The following is a 12,460-nucleotide window of genomic DNA, read 5'->3' as shown; positions in this document are numbered from 1 at the left end:
ACGTGCCGCACTTGCAAATCTTAATCATCTTACCAATAGATATTCACCCACATGCATGTTTCAATTTCCATGCATTCTTGCTTGTAAAATATTTTCCCTTGGGTGTAATCTGGCCCTCAGTGACACCAGTACAGAGATCAGATACATTACTCCAGTTTGGAGACTTGGGTACACTGCTATAGAACTCTTTTTCCCCTCATTCTGCTGGAGTTACCGTGACATCCCTATCACTCTCAATCGCCATTTGATGTCTAATGACAGATGGTGAATAGCAGAAGAGGGATTCCACGACACCCACATCCAGGGGCGGATTGGGAATTAAAAGCAGCCCGGGAAATATCCTGAAGCAGCCCCAAAATTTGCGCGGGGGTGGCCTAGCGATATGGGGCGTGACCTATTTCAACAAGGCCACGCCCCATTTTTCGCAGCTGTGGGGGCAGGGCTAGTGGCTCTCTGAGGATGGCACAGGACGCAGAGTGTGAGGGGGCATGGTCGCACAGGATGCAGAGTAGGAGGGGGAACGCATGTATATAATATATATACACCTATATTTATATATATTTATATGTATATATAAATATACTGTATAGCTATAGACACACTATCTGTATAGATATAGACACACACAGCACAGCCTGGCTAAATACTGACTCACTGTACTGTTGTAACCCAGGCCAGGCTGCTGCTGCTCACTCTCCACCCGCCACCGCCCATCAGATGGATCCCCAGCCGCCAGGAAAGAAAAGGGGGAGACAGAAGGAATAGGAGGAAGAATAGGGGGAGACAGAAGGAATAGGAGGAAGAATAGGGGGAGGCAGAAGGAATAGGGGGAGACAGAAGGAATAGGAGGAAGAATAGGGGGAGACAGAAGGAAAAGGAGGAAGAATAGGGGGAGACAGAAAGAATAGGAGGAAGAATAGGTGGCGACAGAAGGAATAGGAGGAAGAATAGGTGGAGACAGAAGGAATATGAGGAAGAATAGGGGGAGACAGAAGGAGTGGGGGGAAGAATAGGGGGAGACAGAAGGAAAAGGAGGAAGAATAGGGGGAGACAGAAGGAAAAGGAGGAAGAATAGGTGAAGACAGAAAGAATAGGGGGAAGAATAGGGGGAGACAGAAAGAATAGGAGGAAGAATAGGTGAAGACAGAAAGAATAGGGGGAAGAATAGGGGGAGACAGAAGGAGTGGGGGGAAGAATAGGGGGAGAAAGAAGGAATAGGAGGAAGAATAGGGGGAGACAGAAGGAAAAGGAGGAAGAATAGGGGGAGACAGAAGGAAAAGGAGGAAGAATAGGGGGATACAGAAAGAATAGGAGGAAAAATAGGTGGAGATAGAAGGAATATGAGGAAGAATAGGGGGAGATAGAAGGAGTGGGGGGAAGAATAGGGGAGACAGAAGGAATAGGAGGAAGAATAGGGGGAGACAGAAAGAATAGGAGGAAGAATAGGTGGAGACAGAAGAAATATGAGGAAGAATAGGGGGAGACAGAAATAATAGGAGGAAGAAAAAGACGGAAGTAATGGGGGGGGGGGGGGATATGGAAATATGGAAAATTGAAAATAAAATGATCTCATCTGTTTTCTCTTACAGTGGGACAAATTCCCCCACTGGAAACCCTTCTACAGTACCACATTTATAGTTCAATCTAGGCAGCAGCAGATGTGTCACTTCTGCACTCCCCAGTGACCAGTCAGCAGGGCCGCCGACAGGGGGGTGCTGTGGGTACAGCTGTCCCGGGCCCCTGCCTCTGGAGGAGCCCGGGCAGCTGCCCACAGCGGCATGGTGCCACACCCCCCCCCCCACCCCGCAGCCGCACACCTCCCCGATCCAGCGGTCCCCCAGCTCAGTGATAATGCTGAGTATACTGTGGGGCATGACGACGTGCAGTAGTTGCAATGTGTGCTGAGTGTAACAGGTCCGGTGTCAGGATAGCAGTGGTTGTGTGCAGCTGTACACACACCTGACTCACCTGCTGCTGCTGTTGTAGCTGGCGCGAATTGGAGTCCTCACTGACAGCTGCTACAAGGCAGGCACTCAGACGCTGCCCAGCTGTTCCTGACCCGGCGTGTGGCCGGGTGAGGTCAGGTGGCGAGTGGGCAGTGTCCTGTCACTCACTGTCGGCATCACTGGGCGCCGTGACAGCGAGCGGATTCCGGCCTCTGACTGTTCTGACACTGGAGAGGTCAGGCGGTGAGTGGGTTCCAGCGCTGGAGATGCAGCTCTGCGGCACAATTTAACCTAAATGAGCCGGCCCACAGGGAAAATGCCCGGTTTCCCGGCAGGCCAATCCGCCCCTGCCCACATCCTTATCTCAATCTCCTCTGTCTACGCTGCTCTCTCATTTGTTGCAGGTATCCCTGATCTCTCTGCAATGCCATTGGCAACAGCAGATTAGGTGTTATTTACAGCAAAAAGCAGAAGCACATATAAGCCTTCTCATGACCCAAGTATGATCCCATCCATTGGTGCATTTACTGCCATACATCACTGGTACGCCTGATTCCCATTCCGAACTCGGAAGCTAAGCAGTGATTGGCCGGGTTAGTACTCGTAAGGGTGACCAACGGGGAATACCAGGAGCTGTAACACACCGGATTGCAGAAACCACTTGGTCAAGGAGCAAATCATCTCTTTATACCTAAGCTTTAAGATTTAGAAAAATCATATCGCAAAGGCCACCGCCACAGGGGTTGAGTGTCACGCGTCAAAGTACACTTCAGTGAGAAACTTGGTTGGGAAATTTGTCCAATCCATTTAACTTACCCTAACAGTTTCCACTTATATTCTCACATAGTGTGCTCAATCGAATCATTTTCGCCACCAAGAGTTCATTTGTGACCATTACTCTATATGTATCATGGTCATTATGTTTATTGTTATTGTTATTACTATGTCATGTGTACTGATATTTTAGCATAAGTTCTTTAATAAAAGTTATATTTTAAAATATTCAATCCATTTCATTGTATAAGTGTGCCCCAAAAACCTTTCTGTTCTCCCTTTGTCATCCTTGTGACAAAATATTTTTTCAGTTTTGTTGCTGAACTTTCTTTGGGAGCACCACCAACCGGACACCGCCTTTCATTTTACTTCTGAGCAGTAAGAACGTTGGTTCAATATATAGATGTACGTATATAATTGCAAATCTATAAATTGCATATTTGTCAGTGCCGACCCACACCCATATTGTAAATACTTAAAAAATGCTCAGTGTCTCAATCCTTGACAAGGCAGATGGTCGTTATTCTTTTCCAGATTTAATTTTAAATTGTCCTTCTCTCCTGGAGTAAAAAATCGTAAAGCAGATGCTCTGTCTAGATCGTGAGAGACTGAAGAGGAATCCAAATCATATGAGGGAAGTCCAATTATTGATCGTCTCGCTTTTGCTGCGACAACTGTACAAGCGTCAATTCCCCCAGGTAAAACCTTTGTTAAACCAAGCTCAAGGAAAGAAATTTTGCGTTGGGCTCATGATTCCAAATTCTCCGGTCATCCGGGGATTCAGAAGACCTACGAATTCCTTTCTCGAAGGTACTGGTGGCCTGCTTTAAAAAAAGATATTAAGGAATATATTGCTTCCTGTCCTCATTGTGCCCAACACAAGTCTTCCCATTTGGCTCCAGCTGGTCCATTGATGCCACTCTCCATTCCTCAGGGTCCTTGGACTCATATATCAATGGACTTTATTACCGACCTTCCATCATCAGATGGTTATACCACCATATGGGTGGTCATAGATCGATTTTCTAATATGGCTCATTTCATACCGCTTCGTGGGTTACCATCAGCTCCAAAATTAGCAAACCTTTTCATCAAGGACATCTTCAGGGCCCAGGGGCTTCCTAAAGAAATAGTCTCAGATCGTGGGGTACAGTTCGTCGCAAAATTCTGGCGAGCCCTATGTAAAGTTCAGCACAGCCTACCATCCACAATCTAACGGCCAAACGGAGAGAGTCAATCAAGATGTAGAGACTTTTTTACATTTATATGTTTCATCCTCCCAGGATGACCGGGTCGAGGTGTTACCATGGGCCGAGTTTGGTCACAACAATCAATATCATTCATCAGCTTCTTCTACACCATTCTTTATTAATTATGGCTTCCATCCTAGGGTTCCTGATTTCCAGCAGCTACCTTCAACATCTGATCCAGTGGTAGCTTTGACTCTCCATCAGCTTCATCAGCATTGGAAGAAAGTCAGGAATTCATTGTTGAAAGCCTCGCAGAGATATAAGAAATTTGCCGATAGAAGGAGAAGAGCTATTCCCACATTGAGAGTGGGTGACAAGGTATGGCTGTCCACTCGTAATATTCATCTTCGTGTACCATCGATGAAGTTTGCACCCTGTTTTATCGGTCCCTTTCCGATAATACAGATCATCAATCCAGTTGCCTATAAGTTAAAATTACCATATTACTTAAGGATTCCAAACTCGTTTCATGTTTCATTACTTAAACCTTTAGTGCTAAACAGATTCCCTGCGCTTCCCAAGTTTCCCAAAGTTTTCACACATAGGGGCATTGAATATGAGGTGGCCCGAATTCTGGACTCTCGTATTAGGTACAAGCGCTTACAGTACTTGATTGATTGGAAAGGCTATGGGCTTGAAGAGAGATCCTGGACCAATGCGTCTGAAGTACACGCCCCCAGAATGATGCGGGACTTCCATAAGAAATTTCCAACTAAACCCAAAGAGTGTCCTGAGGCCACTCGTAAAGGAGGGGGTGCTGTCACGACCACCATCTCAGCTACCCTGGCTCCCTGTGCTGTCCCGGTTCCACAGACCTCTGATGTGCTATCCTCTGTCTTGGCGCTCACCTCCGCTGCTGATACCCATGCCGGCTGTCTGCGTTCTGTCACTCTGTCACCACCGGGTGACAGCTGTGGTGTGCAGTCTCCTGCCGTGCAGGCTCCGGGTGGCGTGAGGCAAGAGCCGCCATGATGGTGTCCGCATCATGTTAGGCCTCAGGCTGGGAAGCGCCGGCTGCAGCGCCTCCGCGTATGTTCTCCGCCAGCTGGTTTCTGTCGCAGCACCTGGCGGCGGCCATCTTTTTGGTTCTCACAGCCTATGCTGCGCGGCTCCAAGTGTGATGTCACTCGCGCAGCCAATCATCGCTAAGCTCAACCCTTAAATACTGACTAGCTGGGCCAGACCGGCAGTCAGTACAATGATGTCCACCCGTTAGCATCATTGGACATTCCTGGCTATCACTGTAGTTATCCACTACAGGTCTCCATCGTGTCTTGGTGAAAGTCTATCCTGATCTTCCTGCTGATCATCCACTGCTCCACCATATCATCACGGAACCCTCTGCCACCTATTAGGATAAGGACAAGGTTAACCCCCCAAAGGGTGTCATCTTCATCCTCTACTCCTGACGGTTATTATCCGTGGTCAGCATCCCTGGTTCTGTAGCTACGATTTCATTCAGCACAGATTCAACTGGACTTCATCTTCTCCTTATTCCCTTCTTCATCCAACCATCCAATCTTTTATCCAACCATCCAATCTTTCATTCAATCATCCAATCTTTCATTCAATCAATCATCCAATCCTTCAATCATCCAATCATTCAACTTCTCAATCATCTTCAAGCTTTCTCAACAAGTAATGTTTATTATTGTCTTCTTCCAATTTATCAATATCTACAGTAATCCATTGTGCCATCATTCATATCTTGTACTGCAATATCTTCATTAAAAAAGGTTTAATTTTATCCAATTGCTTCACTCCAGTCTGTCGTTCATGCAACAGCCCTACATTAAAGCACCCAGCCTCCGTTACACTCCGGCTGGTGCTTCACGAAACGTGACAGTTTGTACTGACTCAATGGATCCAGCATCAGGACAGGAGCGAGGAGTCATTCATGCCCTCCAAGAACTGTCAAAAAGACTGGACACAATTCAAGTAACACTACAAAAGGGCCAAGGGTCAACAGCCACTCCAGCGCAACCGCCTAGACCCATATCTCCAACGAGAGGAAACACAGCTCATCTTTAACGTCCCACTCCAACTAAATTTGATGGCAATCCAAAAAACTGTAGAGGCTTTATTAAACAATATGCAATTCACTTCGAACTTCAATCCTCATATTTACCTACTGACCGTACCAAAGTGGCTTACGTAATATCTCTCCTCTCCGGTTCTGCTCTCAATTGGGCATCTCCACTGTGGGGAAAAGCAGATCCACTCCTAGCTGACTATCCTCGTTTCATTTCTACCTTCAAAATCATCTTCGATGAGCCGGGCCGACTCAGCTCAGCTGCAACTGAGATCCGTCGCCTACGTCAAGGTTCTAGAACAGTGGGACAGTATCTAATACAATTCAAGATATTGGCAGCTGAATTGGCCTGTAATGAGGAAGCCTTTCTTGCGGCCTTTATGAATGGCCTCTCTGACAAAATCAAGGATGAGCTTGCAGCAAGAGATTTGCCTTCCAGATTAGAGGACCTGATCTCTCTTTGCACAAAAATTGATCTAAGACTCAGAGAGAGAATTCAAGTATTGTTTATTATTGTCTTCTTCCAATTTATCAATATCTACAGTAATTCATTGTGCCATCATTCATATCTTGTACCGCAGTATCTTCATTAAAAATAAGGTTTAATTGTATCCAATTGCTTTACTCCAGTCTGTCGTTCATGCAACAGCCCTACATTAAAGCGCCCAGCCTCCGTTACACTCCGGCTGGTGCTTCATGAAACGTGACAGGTACATAGACAATTTGTTTGCTATCTGGCAAGGGGAAGAAAGTATTTTTAGAGAACACGGTACTTGTGTATTAGCACGGCGCCCATCGCATGGCATCATGTACCTAATTTAGTGGTGTGCGATGCTTGTACAATTAAATATCGCATAGCATCGCATGCCAGCAAATGGGATGCGATGCGATGCGATGCTATTTTTAATTGTACAAACACCCATGCCCTGAGATGTGATGGGTGCTTACAATGAGATGTAACCCCCAGTATCCACGCCATCCCGAAGCGGGCGAGCGCAGAAAGCCACCGAGCCCGAAGCATGGCGAGGGGCCGCGGAATACAAGCCTGAAGTGTAGCGAGCCCCACGAGGGGATGTGGAATATATGTAAAGTAATCCGTATCTGCTCGCCACGCTTAGCTGAGAGCTGACAGAGAGTTCCCTGCACAGGAAGCAGGGAGCTATCAGCTTCGCTCCCTGGTCCCTTGTTCCGGTCTCCTGTTTGGATCTCAGGATATATCCTCTGCAGCTCAGCTCCCAGTTCCTTCGTATCATTCTGGGTCCCATTACATTTGCGGCTCTGCTTCTGTGCCTGGCCCTGATCCACTGTTACCTCCTTTCCGTGGGTCACATAAGTGCTCCTGTGGAGCCTGGTTATTTTCCATTTGTTCTTTTGGAGAGCTGCCAAGCTCTTTTGGTTATTGGGCCGTTCAGCCTGTTGTTTAGTTTGTTTGGGTTCAGGATTGCGCCCCACCGTGGGCCAAGCCCATTCCCTCCCTCTGGTAGTTACCAGTTATTTACCTTCGTTTCCTTTTGCTTGCCCTTTCTATGCATTTAATAGGCAGGGTCTCCCCTGTTCAATCCTGGTTTTGTTTTGGGGATTCGCCTCTTAGTCTTGTCTCCTGTTTGTGTGGAGATTCCCCGTACTCCATCTCTTGTGTTTGCGACTGGGTCGCATTCCCGTCATTGGCCAGGTGCCGGCAGATAGGGGCATTTTTCAGTTAGGCCCGTTAGCTAGAGTATCCTCTTGAGCCACCTCTGACGATCACTAACTCTTTGTCTTTCCATAAGACCTAGCTACATCAGGGTTGGAGCGGGCCTAACTCGCTCATTCGAACGCGGCGGCCACAGGTGAAGCCTAGTGTTCGCAGGGGTTTGTCATCTGCCCGAGGTGTTCAATAGAGTTAGCGTAGGGTTCGCCGTGGCCGTCCTAACCAGCGGTCACGGTCACGGGCTCACGCCTGACCTCCAGCTCTCTGCCTCCTGTAGTCTCTCCTAACTCCCAGGCAGCAACCGTAACACATCATATACAGTCATATATTTATCCATCACCCATATACATACAGTATACACACACTACTGTTCAAAAGTTAGGGGTCAACCAATCAATTTCGTGTTTTACATGAAAACTGACTCCTATTTATCAAATTAGTTGAAAAATGAATATAACATCTAGTCCATACATTGGCAAGGTTAGAAATAATGATTTTTAGTTGAAATAATAATTTTGTCCTTCAAACTTTGCTTTTGCCAAGAATGCTCCTTGTGCAGCAATTACAGCATTGCAGACCTCTGGCATTCTAGCTGTTAATTTGATGAGGTAATCTGAAGACATTTCACCCCACGCTTCCTGAAGCACATCCGACACAGTCGAGCTGTCCCACAACACCTCCATTACAGAATACCAGCTGCCTGCTTCTTCCCTAAATAGTTCTTGTATAATTTGGAGGTGCGCTTTGGGTTATTGTCCTGTTGGAGCAAATTGGCTCCAATCAAGCGCTGTCCACAGAGTAAAATGCTAAATGGAGTAATAGCCTTCCTTATTCAAAATCCCTTTTACCTTGTACATATTTCCCACTTTACTAGCACCAAAGCAGCCCCAGACCATTACATTACCTCCACCATGCTTGACAGATGGCTCTTCCAGCATCTTTTTACTTGTTCTGCATCTCACAAATGTTCTTCTGTGTGATCCAAACACCTCAAACTTCGATTCATCTGTCCAAAAAACTTTTTTTTCCAATCTTCCTCTGTCCAATGTCTGTGTTCTTTTGCCCATATTAATCTTTCCCTTTTATTGGCCAGTCTCAGATATGGCTTTTTCTTTGCCACTTTGCCTAGAAGGCCAGCATGCTGGAGTTGCCGCTTCACTGTAGACGTTGACACTTTAATGAAGCTGCAGACCTGTGATGTTTGTGTTTGCTTGTCAGCTGGAATGTAGTGGAAGCTAAGTTCCCTTATTTATTTTATTATTTATTTATTTATTTACAGTTTCTTATATAGCGGCAGCATATTCCTTTGCGCTTTACAATTGGAAACAACAGTGATTAAACAAACTGGGTAGACACAAACCGACATAGAGGTAGGAGGGCCCTGCTCGCACGCTTACAATCTATAGGGATAATAGGAGGGATACATAAGGATAGAATTCCATAGCATGGCAGTCCCATCAGATGACAAGACAGTCCTGATGGGATGCTTTTAGATATAAATGCTACTGGAGGTTGTGTGGGGTCCTGAATATGATAAGCTTGCCTAAAGAGGTGAGTTTTCAGGGAACGCTTGAAAGTTTGAAGGCTAGAGGAGAGTCTTAGTGTGCGTGGAAGGGCATTTCATAAGGTGGGTGCTGCCTGACTCAAATCCTGCAAGTGCAAGTGGGAGCGAATAATGAGTGTGGATGAGAGACGCAGATCTTGTGCAGAGCGGAAAGGTCGGAACTTAGGAACTTAGAACACATGTGTGCGAAACCTTAGGTGAAGGACCATAGTCCAGTGCCTGAAGGCGTGACCAATGATGAAGGAAACTGGAAGAAAAATATATTAGTAGTTTTATAGAAACAGAAGACAGATGTATAATTATGATGACTGTTAAGGGTCTTTGACCGAGCAGGATAAGCATCAGTGATAATGGAAAGTCTATGACTCGGTAATTACTGAGTAAAGTCTTGGCCGGAATGGAACCTATATGAAAATAGAGTCAGCAGAAGTTGAAGAATAGACACCGTCGGAGTTGCCCGAAGATAACCATTAATGAGAGGATAAAGGTGAGAATCTAAGGAGACCCAAATGTAGGACACCAATGATGGTTGATATCAGCGATGACCGAGAGATGTCTGGGAAGGAAGCTGGTACTTGATGAGAAACTGGTGTAGACTGCTGTAATATGTATTACAGTAAAATTATGAAATCAATAATAAACAATCGATGTAACCGATGCTGGTGATCGATGTTTGGGATCGACGCTAGTCAATGGCGGAACCGGATAGAGATCGATGGTACTGATGTGCAGCAGTTGATGTTTGACAATCAATGTTTGGAGATCAATGTTTGCCAGTCAATGTTGGAGATTGATGTTTGGAGATCGATGTTTGACAATCAATGTTTGGATATTGATGTTAAAGAACGACATTTGGCAATCGATGTTGGAGCTCGATATTGGAGATAGATAGTGAGGAGTTCAAAGATGACTTATACCCCTTTCAGACAGAAAACTCTGAAAATCCTGGCAAATACATTGCATTTCAAATGCCGTGTCATTTTGCAGAGAGCAGCCTGACCCTCCTTCACACAGAAGAACAAATTACAGAGAGTTGTCACCAGTGGTTTTGGGCCGAGTATCTGAATGTCTTTCTGCCATCTCATCTTGGATGTCTTCTCGCCAACTCAAACTTAATATTTCCAAAATGGAATTACTTATATTCCCGCCAACTAAGAACAGTTACCATCCTGATATCTTCATCGCTGTTGACAACTCGAAAATCTACCCTACCCCTCAAGCTCATTGCTTAGGGGCAGGGGCAGAACTTTGGGAGGCAATGGAGTCATCTGCCGCCGGGCTCCTGCTCCCAAGGGGGCACCTCTTCTCCCCTGCCAGTTTGAATCAGTTAATTGAAAGCCATTGCTATCCCTTCTGTAGCTGATTTCTGAAATATATACTGTATGTGTTCTCCCTCTCAATATATATGTGTGTGTGTGTGTGTGTGTGTGTGTGTATATAATACACATATTTCAGAACAGACACATACACTATTATATTATATAAGGTTGGGGGGGGGGGGGGCACCAATATATATCTTGCCTCCGGGCAACTGTGACAAACTTACGCCACTGCTTATGGGTCATCCTCGACTCGGAACTGTCCTTTCTTCCCCACATTCAATCTGTCTCCAAATCATGTTACATGCATCTAAAAAACATATCCAAAATACGACCATATCTCACACAAGACACTACTAAATCTCTTATCCATGCACTCATTATATCCCGCATTGATTATTGCAATAGTCTCCTAACTGGTCTTCCCAAGAACAGACTCTCGCCATTGCAATCCATTTTAAACAAAATATCTCCCATCTCGACCACTCCGTTCTACACAAGATCTGCATCTCTCTCCTGCACGGATCACTAGCTCCCATTCATTATTACAGGACTTTCATCGGGCTGCTCCCATCCTATGGAATGCCCTTCCACGCACAATAAGACTCTCCACTCGTCTCCCAACTTTCAAGCGTTCCCTGAAAACTCACATCTTCAGGCAAGCCTATCATATTTAAGTACCACACACATAACCCCCTGAGGCACTTACAGTATGTATTATCCAGCTTCCCTCCTGGACTTGTAACTTGGTGGGACTGCTATGCCATTACTGGTGCCTGTCCTTGTGGTTCCCTCCTATGTCCCTATAGATTGTAAGCTAGCAGCAGGGCCCTCCTACCTCCAAGTCTGTCTGTCGTTACCCAGTTTGTTTTATTACTGTCTACTATTGTAAAGCGCTACGGAATCTGCTGCGCTATATAAGAAACTGTTAATAAATAATAAATAAATAAATTACCATGCTGAAAATTTCTACCCAGTATTTTGCTGAATAACACGGGTATTTTTTCTGTATGAAAGGGTCAACCCGGCTCATAAATCCCATGTCCTTGACCCTGGAATTAATACAACTCGACTTGATTCAAATCCAGGATCAGAGACACAGGATTTATGACCCGGGTGTGCCCTTTCACACAGAAAAAGGTTTTCACTAAATTACCGGGTAGAACTGCTTTACCCGCTAATTTCATTTGTTCGAAAGGGGTGTTAGTAGGAACTGAGTGTAACCTCCAGTGAGGCTGGAGGAAGTTCACAGAGACAGCAGGATATCGCAGGAATTGGGAAACACATTGCTATTCTGAAGACATCATACAGGTAACAGCAGGGCCGGTGCAAGGCACCGGAGCGCCCCAGGCGAGTCGGGGTGGGGGCGCCCCGGTGCCGGGGGAGGGGGGGTACCTGTCCTGCGGCGCTGTGTATTTAAAGCTGGCGGCGGCGGCACAGAGGGGTCCCTGCAGTCAACGAGCGCTATCCGCCGGGCTATGCGGAAGCGCTTCTGTTGTGAAAACACTGTCCGCACGCTGATTGGCTGAATCTCAGCCAATCAGCGTGCGGACAGTGTTTTCACAACAGAAGCGCTTCGCATAGCCCGGCGGATAGTGCTCGTTATTTATTGACTGCAGGGTCCCCTCGCTGTCTCCGCCGCCAGCTTTAAATACACAGCGCCGCAGGACAGGTACCCCCGCTGCACGGGGGGCAAAATGCCGCCCTCCAGTGGCCGGCGCCCTAGACAAATGCCTAGATTTGCCTAGTGGTGGCGCCGGCCACTGGGTAACAGAATAACTTGGAATCAGCTGGAACTGAACGGGTTAAAACCAGCAACACTGGTATGAGCCAGACTTTGCAGCAGGATGGAAAAGCATGCAGGAACTGCAGGATATCACAGGAG

The 12,460-nt window shown here is 46.3% G+C and overlaps 1 pseudogene; it reads left to right on the top strand.

Moving 5' to 3' along the window:
• The first annotated feature begins 2,468 nt into the window (after positions 1-2,468).
• Positions 2,469-2,588, top strand: LOC146061406 (5S ribosomal RNA; annotated as a pseudogene).
• The last annotated feature ends 9,872 nt before the right edge of the window (positions 2,589-12,460 follow it).

The sequence above is a fragment of the Crinia signifera genome, chromosome 2, assembly GCF_055691185.1.
Source record: "Crinia signifera chromosome 2, ASM5569118v1, whole genome shotgun sequence".
NCBI lineage: Eukaryota > Metazoa > Chordata > Amphibia > Anura > Myobatrachidae > Crinia > Crinia signifera.
This window is presented reverse-complemented; position numbering and strand designations above follow the sequence as displayed.